The sequence below is a fragment of the Saccostrea cucullata genome, unplaced genomic scaffold (genome assembly GCF_032062105.1).
Source record: "Saccostrea cucullata isolate Sc308-1 unplaced genomic scaffold, CSIRO_AGI_Scuc_v1 ctg13673, whole genome shotgun sequence".
Classification (NCBI taxonomy): Eukaryota; Metazoa; Mollusca; class Bivalvia; order Ostreida; family Ostreidae; genus Saccostrea; species Saccostrea cuccullata.
In genome coordinates, this window is record NW_026919786.1 from 3,803 (window position 1) to 13,209 (window position 9,407).

At 30.5% G+C, this 9,407-nt stretch overlaps 1 long non-coding RNA gene across 3 annotated transcripts; it reads left to right on the forward strand.

The window, feature by feature from the left end:
- Nucleotides 1-2,379: 2,379 nt before the first annotated feature.
- Nucleotides 2,380-9,088, forward strand: LOC134238053 (uncharacterized). Of its 3 annotated transcripts, XR_009985922.1 has the most exons (6): nucleotides 2,380-2,669; nucleotides 3,012-3,083; nucleotides 3,426-3,497; nucleotides 4,295-4,422; nucleotides 5,995-6,122; nucleotides 8,592-9,088. It is a non-coding gene; the product is annotated as an uncharacterized LOC134238053 (long non-coding RNA). The 3 variants fall into 3 exon arrangements; XR_009985921.1 differs by lacking the exon at nucleotides 8,592-9,088 and having other exon boundaries at nucleotides 2,382-2,669; nucleotides 5,995-6,882; XR_009985924.1 differs by lacking the exons at nucleotides 3,426-3,497; nucleotides 8,592-9,088 and having other exon boundaries at nucleotides 2,382-2,669; nucleotides 5,995-6,883.
- The last annotated feature ends 319 nt before the right edge of the window (nucleotides 9,089-9,407 follow it).

Sequence of the window (9,407 nt, forward strand, 5' to 3'; positions counted from 1 at the left end):
TACCTAAATATATGTTTGCCATTCAATATAATTATGACCTCCCCCTCCATGCCTTACCTCCCGATATCAAATACGTAGCTAGTATATCCAGAATATTTTAATTGATATTTACGAGGGTTGTCAGTAAAGTTCGTGGACAACATTGATAATTACAGACAAACATTGATAAAATATTTTACACTATTATTTTCACTAAATCCATGTTTTATTTTATTTATATGCAAGTTTTCAACAAAAACGAAGCACAGATAGATATATATTTTTATCAGATACTAAAAAGACACCCACTCATTCCTGGAGCACTAAAACGAAAATCCTTGACGTTACCTGATGTCAAAAGCTGAATACGAGTGATGTAACTTTTTTCAACAAAGTCACTGTTTATCTCGATACATTTCTTTTGTCGCTTTAACCAGTCATAAAAATGTGCATAAAATGTTCAGATTTCACATGTAAAATAATATTTAACGATGCCTGTCTCATTACTTGCAATCATCCTTAATCTGTCCACTAAAAACGACTATATTTAAGGAAATACTGCAAAATCACGTTAAGAAATTAACTTTTTGCAGCACCGGAATCTCTGAATGATGGTCTTTCTTCACGCATGTCATCCTGTAAACTGTTCCTTCCGTCTGAAAATTTTATTTTCAACTATAAATACTTAAAAACGGCTTTCTATACTATATTTTCCCGACTGTTTACACCATTGAAGGGTCCTTATTAGTGTTTTTGCGATGTCTACGCAGAATTTTATCACCGCCTATTCCGAAAACGTCCCTTTTTCGAATAAAACCGATCCCGTCTAAATAGATTCTAACCTAGATTTCTCAGCCACTTGAAATCTGAACGTTCAATTTTTGCAGGTTTGTAGTTATAACTTTTGTCAACCCCGTAATGTAAAAGCAATCCGAATTTCCCCAGAATTTGTAAAAATACAAACTGCAATTTACTTAGTATATAGTGATATGTAACTTTTTTATTTAAATTTTTGCCGTGCTCCGGATCACCATCCCAAGTCCAATAATGAAGCCATTATTATAATTATTTATTTTAAATTGAATATTATTTTACACTACTTAAACGTATAGTATACTTGGGCCAGTTTGTTGGCCCAACTTTGCAGCCCTTCACCGGCAATGGTGACGTCTCCATATCAGTGAAATACTCTGGAGTTGGACGTTAAACAGTATACAATCAATCAATCTTTTGAGCATGTTTTTTTCTTACCGGACAAAAATGGTCATATGTTTGTTTTTAAAGGACGTGCACATGTATTATAAAATGTAAACTGGATATTTTTGGAATTTCAAAAGCCGTATTTTATTTTTTATGTATACAATCGTTTTTCAAAATGTTAACATAATATATTATCGTAAATCTTCATATGGGCAAGCCCGACCAAAACAATTCCGTGGTGGAAATGACGGGGTTACGAGCGAGAATGAGGAACCCTGTACTCCTTTTAATTTTTCCGGGCTGATTTGAATTAAATAAAGCTTCCATCGAGTATAATTTTGTTGTTTTGCGTTGATTTATAGCTATTTAAAATTGTGACATTACTTTTGGATGAATCCTCGTATTTACATAACAAGTGACTTTTAACTAATATTTTCCTATTTTCAGGGAATTCAATGAGGAAGCAGGAATAAATCATTCCTCCGTAAGTCTATATTTTGTTTATTTTCTTTTTATTTAATACTTTTCTTTAAACTCGTCACATTTCTTCTCTCACTCTCCATAAAAAACAAGTCCTCTGTATGTAAAAAATTTGGGATTATTTTCGATGGAATGAAAAGAAAAGCCTTTATTCGGTCATACGATAGATTTGTCCTCTTGTTCATGAAAGTTGTATTTTTTCCAAGAGTAAACTAGAATCCAGTTTTATTTTTAAAGAAAAAAATAAATAAGATTAACTTTATTTCCATTTATTCCTTATTTAGTATTTCCTTATAAGCATACGGTAGTAGTATAAACGGTCTGGATGGCGAGGTCAACTGAGTGCACTTTTGGGGCTGGGGGGGATAGGCGGGTCAACTGAGTGCAGCCCCTGGAGGGGATAGGTGGGTCAACTGAGTGCAGCCCCTGGAGGGGATAGGCGGGTCAAGGGAATGCAGCCCCTGTGGGGGATATGTGGGTCAAGAGAGTGCAGATTAGGGGGTCTGTGGTGGATAGCCTGGTCAATTCAGTACATATAGCCCCCTAAGTACGGGGGTGTGTTTACACTGTGTTTACATTGGTACGCTGCTACTACTACCTGTTGCATCATCTTTTTTATACCTGTTGCATCATCTGTAAGGACCGTGTGCAAAAAATTAGGGTCGTGTGCAAAAATAGTTTGGACTTACATTTTGATAGTACTATGTACCATTTTGTACACAGTCTAGTCAGCTAGCTACCTATGCATTATTACATCATACACTTGTAAAATTAAAGTTTCATTTTCACTTTTGTTTCTAAGAAGTGAACTTAGATTTTCATAAAATGTAAGACTATCTTTTGTTTTTCCTCTCTTATTCTATGATGATTTTCCCGCTGTGAAGCTTTTCTTGTTTAAAGCTCAATTTCTCTATGACCACTGAAGTAAACATCCTGATGCATTCTTGTCATGTGAATGTTGAGAGCGTGTTCATTTTTGAAATCTCCTTTCTGACAGACATATTCCACAGGTAAGTTTGTCTTATTTTTGTTTACATTTCCTATTAAGGTCATCTTTGCATTTAATCATAATTTATATATAAAGTTCTATTTTGAATGTAAATGCTGTATTTATCCTCATTTCATGTGATTTACAGTTGTACATGTATAACCTGTATGTAACTCAGAGTACATTTAATATTTGTATGATGGGTCATTCTATGATTGAATTTCAATCAGAAGAATATTCACTAAATTTTGGTAAAATACATGGTATCTTTTACATTTCTGTCCCTTTTGTCTGTAAATTATTGCTTTACTTACATTGTAAAATGAGGTTAAATGTGTATCACTGAATTGTATGATTTTTTTAGGATCAGCTGAGATGTTATTTCACTGGATTATTTTATGGATAGGCTTATTGGGCATATAGTTGGATATCTCTGGTAAGTTTGTCTTGTTTTTTTTATTTGTTTACATTTCCTATGAAGATCATCTTTGCATTTAATCATAATTTATATGTAAAGTTCTATTTTGAATGTAAATGCTGTATTTATCATCATTTCATGTGATTTACAGTTGTAAAACCTGCATGTAACTCAGAGTACATTTAATATTTGTATGATGGGTCATTCTAGATTGAATTTCAATCAGAAAAATATTCACTAAATTTTGGTAAAATACATGGTATCTTTTACATTTCTGTCCCTTTTGTCTGTAAATTATTGCTTTACTTACATTGTAAAATGAGGTTGAATGTGTATCACTGAATCGTATGATTTTTTCAGGATCAGCTGAGATGTTATTTCACTGGATTATTTAATGGACAGGCTTATTGGGCATATAGTTGGATATCTCTGGTAAGTTTGTCTTGTTTTTTTAATTGTTTACATTTCCTATGAAGGTCATCTTTGCATTTAAGCATGATTATATGGTTAATTTAATTACTGTGCAATACTTATGTGATCTGTTGTCTCTAACTTACATTTATATAAGCACACCCTTATTTAACCTACAATATATTAACACATGATTAAGGGATCTTCAGAATATTAATAAGTCCTTTTGTATAAATCATGATATAATTTCATAATTCATTATGTATGTTACCCATGGAATTCAGACTTACTAAATGGTGATCAAAGAGATATTAATTAGGAATCTAATAAGAGAAAAAAAAGGAATTTACAAAAGATTAATTCTAAGTCATTTACTTTTGTTTTGATTCTAAATATGTGTGATATATGGCATACATATAATTTCATTTTCACTTTTGTTTCTTGGTAATGAGCTTTTCAAAAAATGAAGGACTACATGTTGTACTGTGATGATGCTAAAAAAAATGTATTTTTCTGTATGCAGTACTGACAGTTATTAAACCAAAATTGAATCTGCTGTTAATAAAAAGTCTTTTAGTGTCTAAATAATTAATTTGATAATCATTTTATTTGTGATATTAATACAGTAATTGTGCTTTTTTTATTATCTTAAGATAACATGATGAACCTTTCTCATCTGGAGTTAATGTTAAAAACAATTTTTGAGATTAAAAACAAATATTTTCATGATCTTTTTTGACATTGTACATGTTGTATTTAAACATGCATTGTTTCATGCAGTACTCTGTCATATTAACAAAATGGTTTTATTTCTACAGTCATCAACATGGAAGATATGGTTTGTTCCTAACCATCTATAATCAATTCTCTATGAAGTTCAGACTGTCTGCTGTTCCCTTGGAAATACACAGTTAGTCAACCAACATAGAAACACACAAACTTGAAGGTAAAGATTCAATGAGATACAATTGTAATTTTTATTTATTTATTTTACATATGCATGTTTATATTTTTGAATTGATAAGTAAATGATATATGATTTTTTTAAATAAAGAGGGCTTGGTGGTCATGGTCATGTTTTGACTATATTGATCTCCTTTAGAAGAAGAAGAGCTCCATATAAATATATACAAAAATGCATGATTAAATTTTGAAACTAAAATGAATATATTTTTTTTGCCAAATAATAGTTAACAGCTGAAGATAGCATATCTATAGAATAAATTAAATATGGCTAATTTGTTAACCCCCAGCTTCCTTAATAGCATAGTTGGTAAAGATAGCAATTTTTGACTCCAATTGCTTATGAATTCTCAATTTTTCATTTGATATTAACATTATATCACAGGGAAAGAATACTATAATGTGGCTCATCAGAATGACCAGAAAGAAATTTTAATGAACCTTTTGACTATGTATAAAGACTGTAACCTTATAACTGATGTAAGAAGATCTGATTGTGTGGAATTAAAATTTCCTGGTGTTTCTACTACCCAAGATCTTCTTATGAGTGCATGGGACTGCTGTAAACCTTCTCCTGTTTATAAAAATATACCTTGGAGCATGACACTTTATTCATAAAAGGTACTTTCAATATCATTTCTATGAGTTTGTGTTCTTTCTTTTTAAAAACCTAGTAATGAATTCAAGTGTTATATCTCCTTTAAATTCATTAATATGTATGCTTCCAAAATCTTAGATCTGTCTGTATAGTTTTTTCAGCTCTTTGAACACAAATACCCTGATTCAATCTTTTGAGGTAAACATGATAGAGACATCATAGATGATTATCAGAGTGTATATATCACAATCTTAACCATAAGGTCAATTTAAATGGTCTAAGGCACAACAAATGAAAGTGAAAACTTTTTTTTTTTATCATAATACATAATTTTGTAATAAACAAACACTGGAAAGTTACTCTCATAATGAGCCTTAATGTCTTCCAAGAGTTTAGTTTGGACTTCCTCCATTAATCCTTGTATCTTCTCCGATGGTTTTGTGGGCTAAAAATCATGTGTCTTTAACAATCTTTTTTCTGACAACTGTTTTCTCTTATCATCTTTAAACTTGACTTTTTCTCTAGTCAAAGGTCTTTCAGGGTAATCCAAGTAATTCTTACCCTCTTTTGGTAATAAATGGTTATATTCTTCATTGGCTTCTTCTTCAATCAAGGGTCTTTCTATGTAATCTCTGACAACATTAGGATCACCCTTTTCTGGACATAACTGGTTATATTCTTCTTGAGAAATGATCTCAATAGTGCCATCTTTTTTTATTCTAACTGGTATGCCTCTGTCTACATCTTTCTCTAAAAGAACTCTCTCTCCAAACTGAATTTTACTCATTCCTTTACTCTTTTCTTTACTGGAGGTGTTACCCATGGTTAATATAAAAAGTCAAAATCTGATATTACACCTTGTATTTATACCCTTTTTTGTCTATATTTAGAATTCCATCAAACTTATATTACATAACAATTTTTTTTTCAACTAAGACATTGTTTTTTATTTTCCAGGATATTCTAGTGAGGGCTTGTGGAAATGATCTATGTCTACTCTCAGAATGGTGAAAGACTATCAGAGTATGCAAAGACTAACAGAATATCCTCTCTTGGAACACTGAAACAAGAAAATCAAACAGGAGGTGGATGGAGGATTTAAGAAGCACATAGATAAATATGATTCCCAACCAATTTAAGTACGATCATAGACTGTGGTTTACAGGATGACAAAGAAAGGACCCAGGATTGTATCTTTTACTGTCAGACACTGACTAGGGATAAGATGTAGCCATTTATCAAACTGAGATCTAGTCAAATCAAGTACTGAGAACATGATTTTCTGATAGCATGAATTTATTCTCTCCAACTTCAAAGTATCTATAGCTGACTTTTATTTTTACCAACTCATATTGAAGACAGTTGTTATGTATGAGAAGTATACATTTAAACCTTTTATTTTTTTCATCTTATTTCCAAACCCCCTAGAAATTACATAGATATTCAGATGCTAGATTTGATGTAATTATTACTTTCCTGGAAATGTAAATATATTTTATTTGTGTATATGTGTGTATTGTGCCCTATAATTATATTTAGAAATTGAAATATGATAAAGGTCCCTTAATATCCCACATCAAGATGCAGGTGCCCAATAATCTGTGATGCAATAATATCTTGAATATTATTTATTATCTCATACACTTCATATGCTTACTACACATATCAGGTTATAGTAATACACATAGTTTTATAGGACATTTTGTCAAGGTCAAAGCATGAGATTATTGAGATAACTACCTTTGAAAATAATTTGTAACATACAAACTTCACATCATTAGAAAAGAATGAATAGGAGATTTTCTATATATTTTTGGATAATTTACTCCTGAGTAAAAGTTAGCCACTGAGATTACTGATTTGAGTCATTTAATGCAATAACTTCATCACTGTGTGATAACTTAAAGACTTTATAAAAATTAGGTGCAAATTCTTAGGAAAGTATTGAACCCAGACTTCAAAATATCTAAATTTAACTTTTAATTCATTCAGTTCAAATTGAATACAGATGTTATGTATGATTTTTATACATAGGATCCTTTATTTTTCATCTAATTTCTACAACCCCTAACAAATTACACAGATGTTTAAAAGCCAGCTTTTGTGTAATTATTACTTTCCTGGATCCGTAAATACATTTTGTTTGTGTATGTGTGTGTCCTATTTTGAATTTAATAGGACTCAATAGGACCCCCTAAAGATGAAGTGTCCCCTAATCTGTAATGCAATAATATCTTGAATATTTCTATCATTCCGTAGACTTCATGCTTACTACACATAACAGGTTAGAGTAATACACTTAGTATTATAGAACATTTTGTCAGGGTCAAAGCATGAGATTATTGAGATGACTTCTTTTAAAATAATTTGTAACTTACAAACTTCACATCATAAGTACCCAGATGAAGAATCAATAAAATATTTCTATAGATTTTTAGGATCATTTACTCCTGGGTAAAAGTTAGTTACTGGGATTACTGATATGAGTTGTAATGCAATAACTTTAACATTGTGTGATAACTTATAGACTTTATAAAAATTAGGTGCAAATTCTTAGGAAAGGAATGCAATGTTAATCAAATGTACAATGTTCAAGGGTGTTTATATGTCTATTACTATGTAATACCTAGGGTTTCTGTAAAAATCCTATATTCACTACATAGATAAAGACCTGTATAATATATATTTTAAACTATGATGAAGGAAAAAAAGGTCAAAAGCTCTCCCCTTCATATTTTACATATTCTGTCATACACAACAATAGATAAATTGCAGTCATTTAACAAACTGAGGTCTAATCAAATCCTAGAATTGATATTGTGATTTTCTGATAGTATGAGATCTTCAAAAAACTAATTCCCAGACTTCAAAGTATCTAAATGTGACTTTTATTTTTACCAATTCATATTGAAGACAGTTGTTATTTATGAGAAGTATACATTTAAACCTTTTATTTTTCATCTTATTTCTACAACCCCTAACAAATTTCACAGATGTTTAAAAGCTAGCTTTGGTGTAATTATTACTTTCCAGGAACTGTAAATACATTTTGTTTGTGTATGTGTGTGTGTCCTATTTTGAATTTAATAGGTCTCAATAAGACCCCCCATAAAAATGTAAGTGCCCCCTGATCTGTGACGTAATAATATCTTGAATATTTTTTATCATCTCATATACTTCATGCTTATTACACAGAACAGGTTATAGTAATACACTTAGTTTTATAGGATAATTTGTCAAGGCAAAGGGATGAAGTTATCGAGATAACTACCTTTGAAAATAATTTGTAACCTACAAACTTCACAACATTAGTAAAGAATGAATCGGAGATTTTCTATAGACTTTTGGATCATTTTTTCTCCTGGGTAAAATTCGGTTGTTATAATTTTAACATTTTGTGATAACCTAGAGACTTTATATCAGCTTTATTGGGTGGCATAGCATATTATTTGAAAAGAATTGAAATGAAAATCATATGCACTATGTTCAAGGATGTTTAAAGACTATTACTATGTAATACCTAAGAATTCTGTAAAAATCTTTTCACTGCATAGATAAAGACTGGTTGGAATAATATATGTTTTGAAATAAGGTTTAGGGAAAAATTCAAGAATGTTGAAATGACTTTTATTCAAATGGTACAGTACAGCAACTCTAGTGATTTACATATCTTCAGTCATAAATAGATAGGTATTGGGAAGACTCCTCTAGATTTTGAAATTTTCATTCAAAAGTATAGAACTTTTTTTAAGTTTGAAAGATTAAATGGCAGCATATCATTTGCTTGTGAATTAAAAAATAAATCCAAACATATACATCTTTGGATGATAATTGTAGAATTTTATCAATTCCTGGACTTCAGTCTTGATATCATCCTTTAATGTCCTTAAAATTTTAATGACTGACTTTTAGTTTTAGTTGAATTAGTTTCTTTTTATACATGTGAAAATGACATCATCCAAAGAAGTTCTTCATCTGCATGTTCTATGAAAAAGACAATTTTCATCACAGTGAAAGAGATTGTTTTGTTAAACATATTGCATTGATGCACAAATATACTTTTAGATTTTCTAGGGTTCATATTTCTTAATATGGAATGCTAAGTTCTGTTGATTTCAATTTTTTTTGTGAACAAAGACGTACTTGTAGAAAAAAAAATGTACATGATGTGTTAGAAAAGCATGTGTAAACCTGATGACTTTATAATTGCTGATTAAATCAATTAGGAATTTCATCTTTGTTACATTGTAAACATTTCTAAGTAGTGCACACATCAGAAACTCTTAAAATTCTGAGTATCAGGGTTTAACACAACAATTCCAAATGATTTTTGGACGCTTTTTGTGTATCAATAAGACAAAACAGAATAT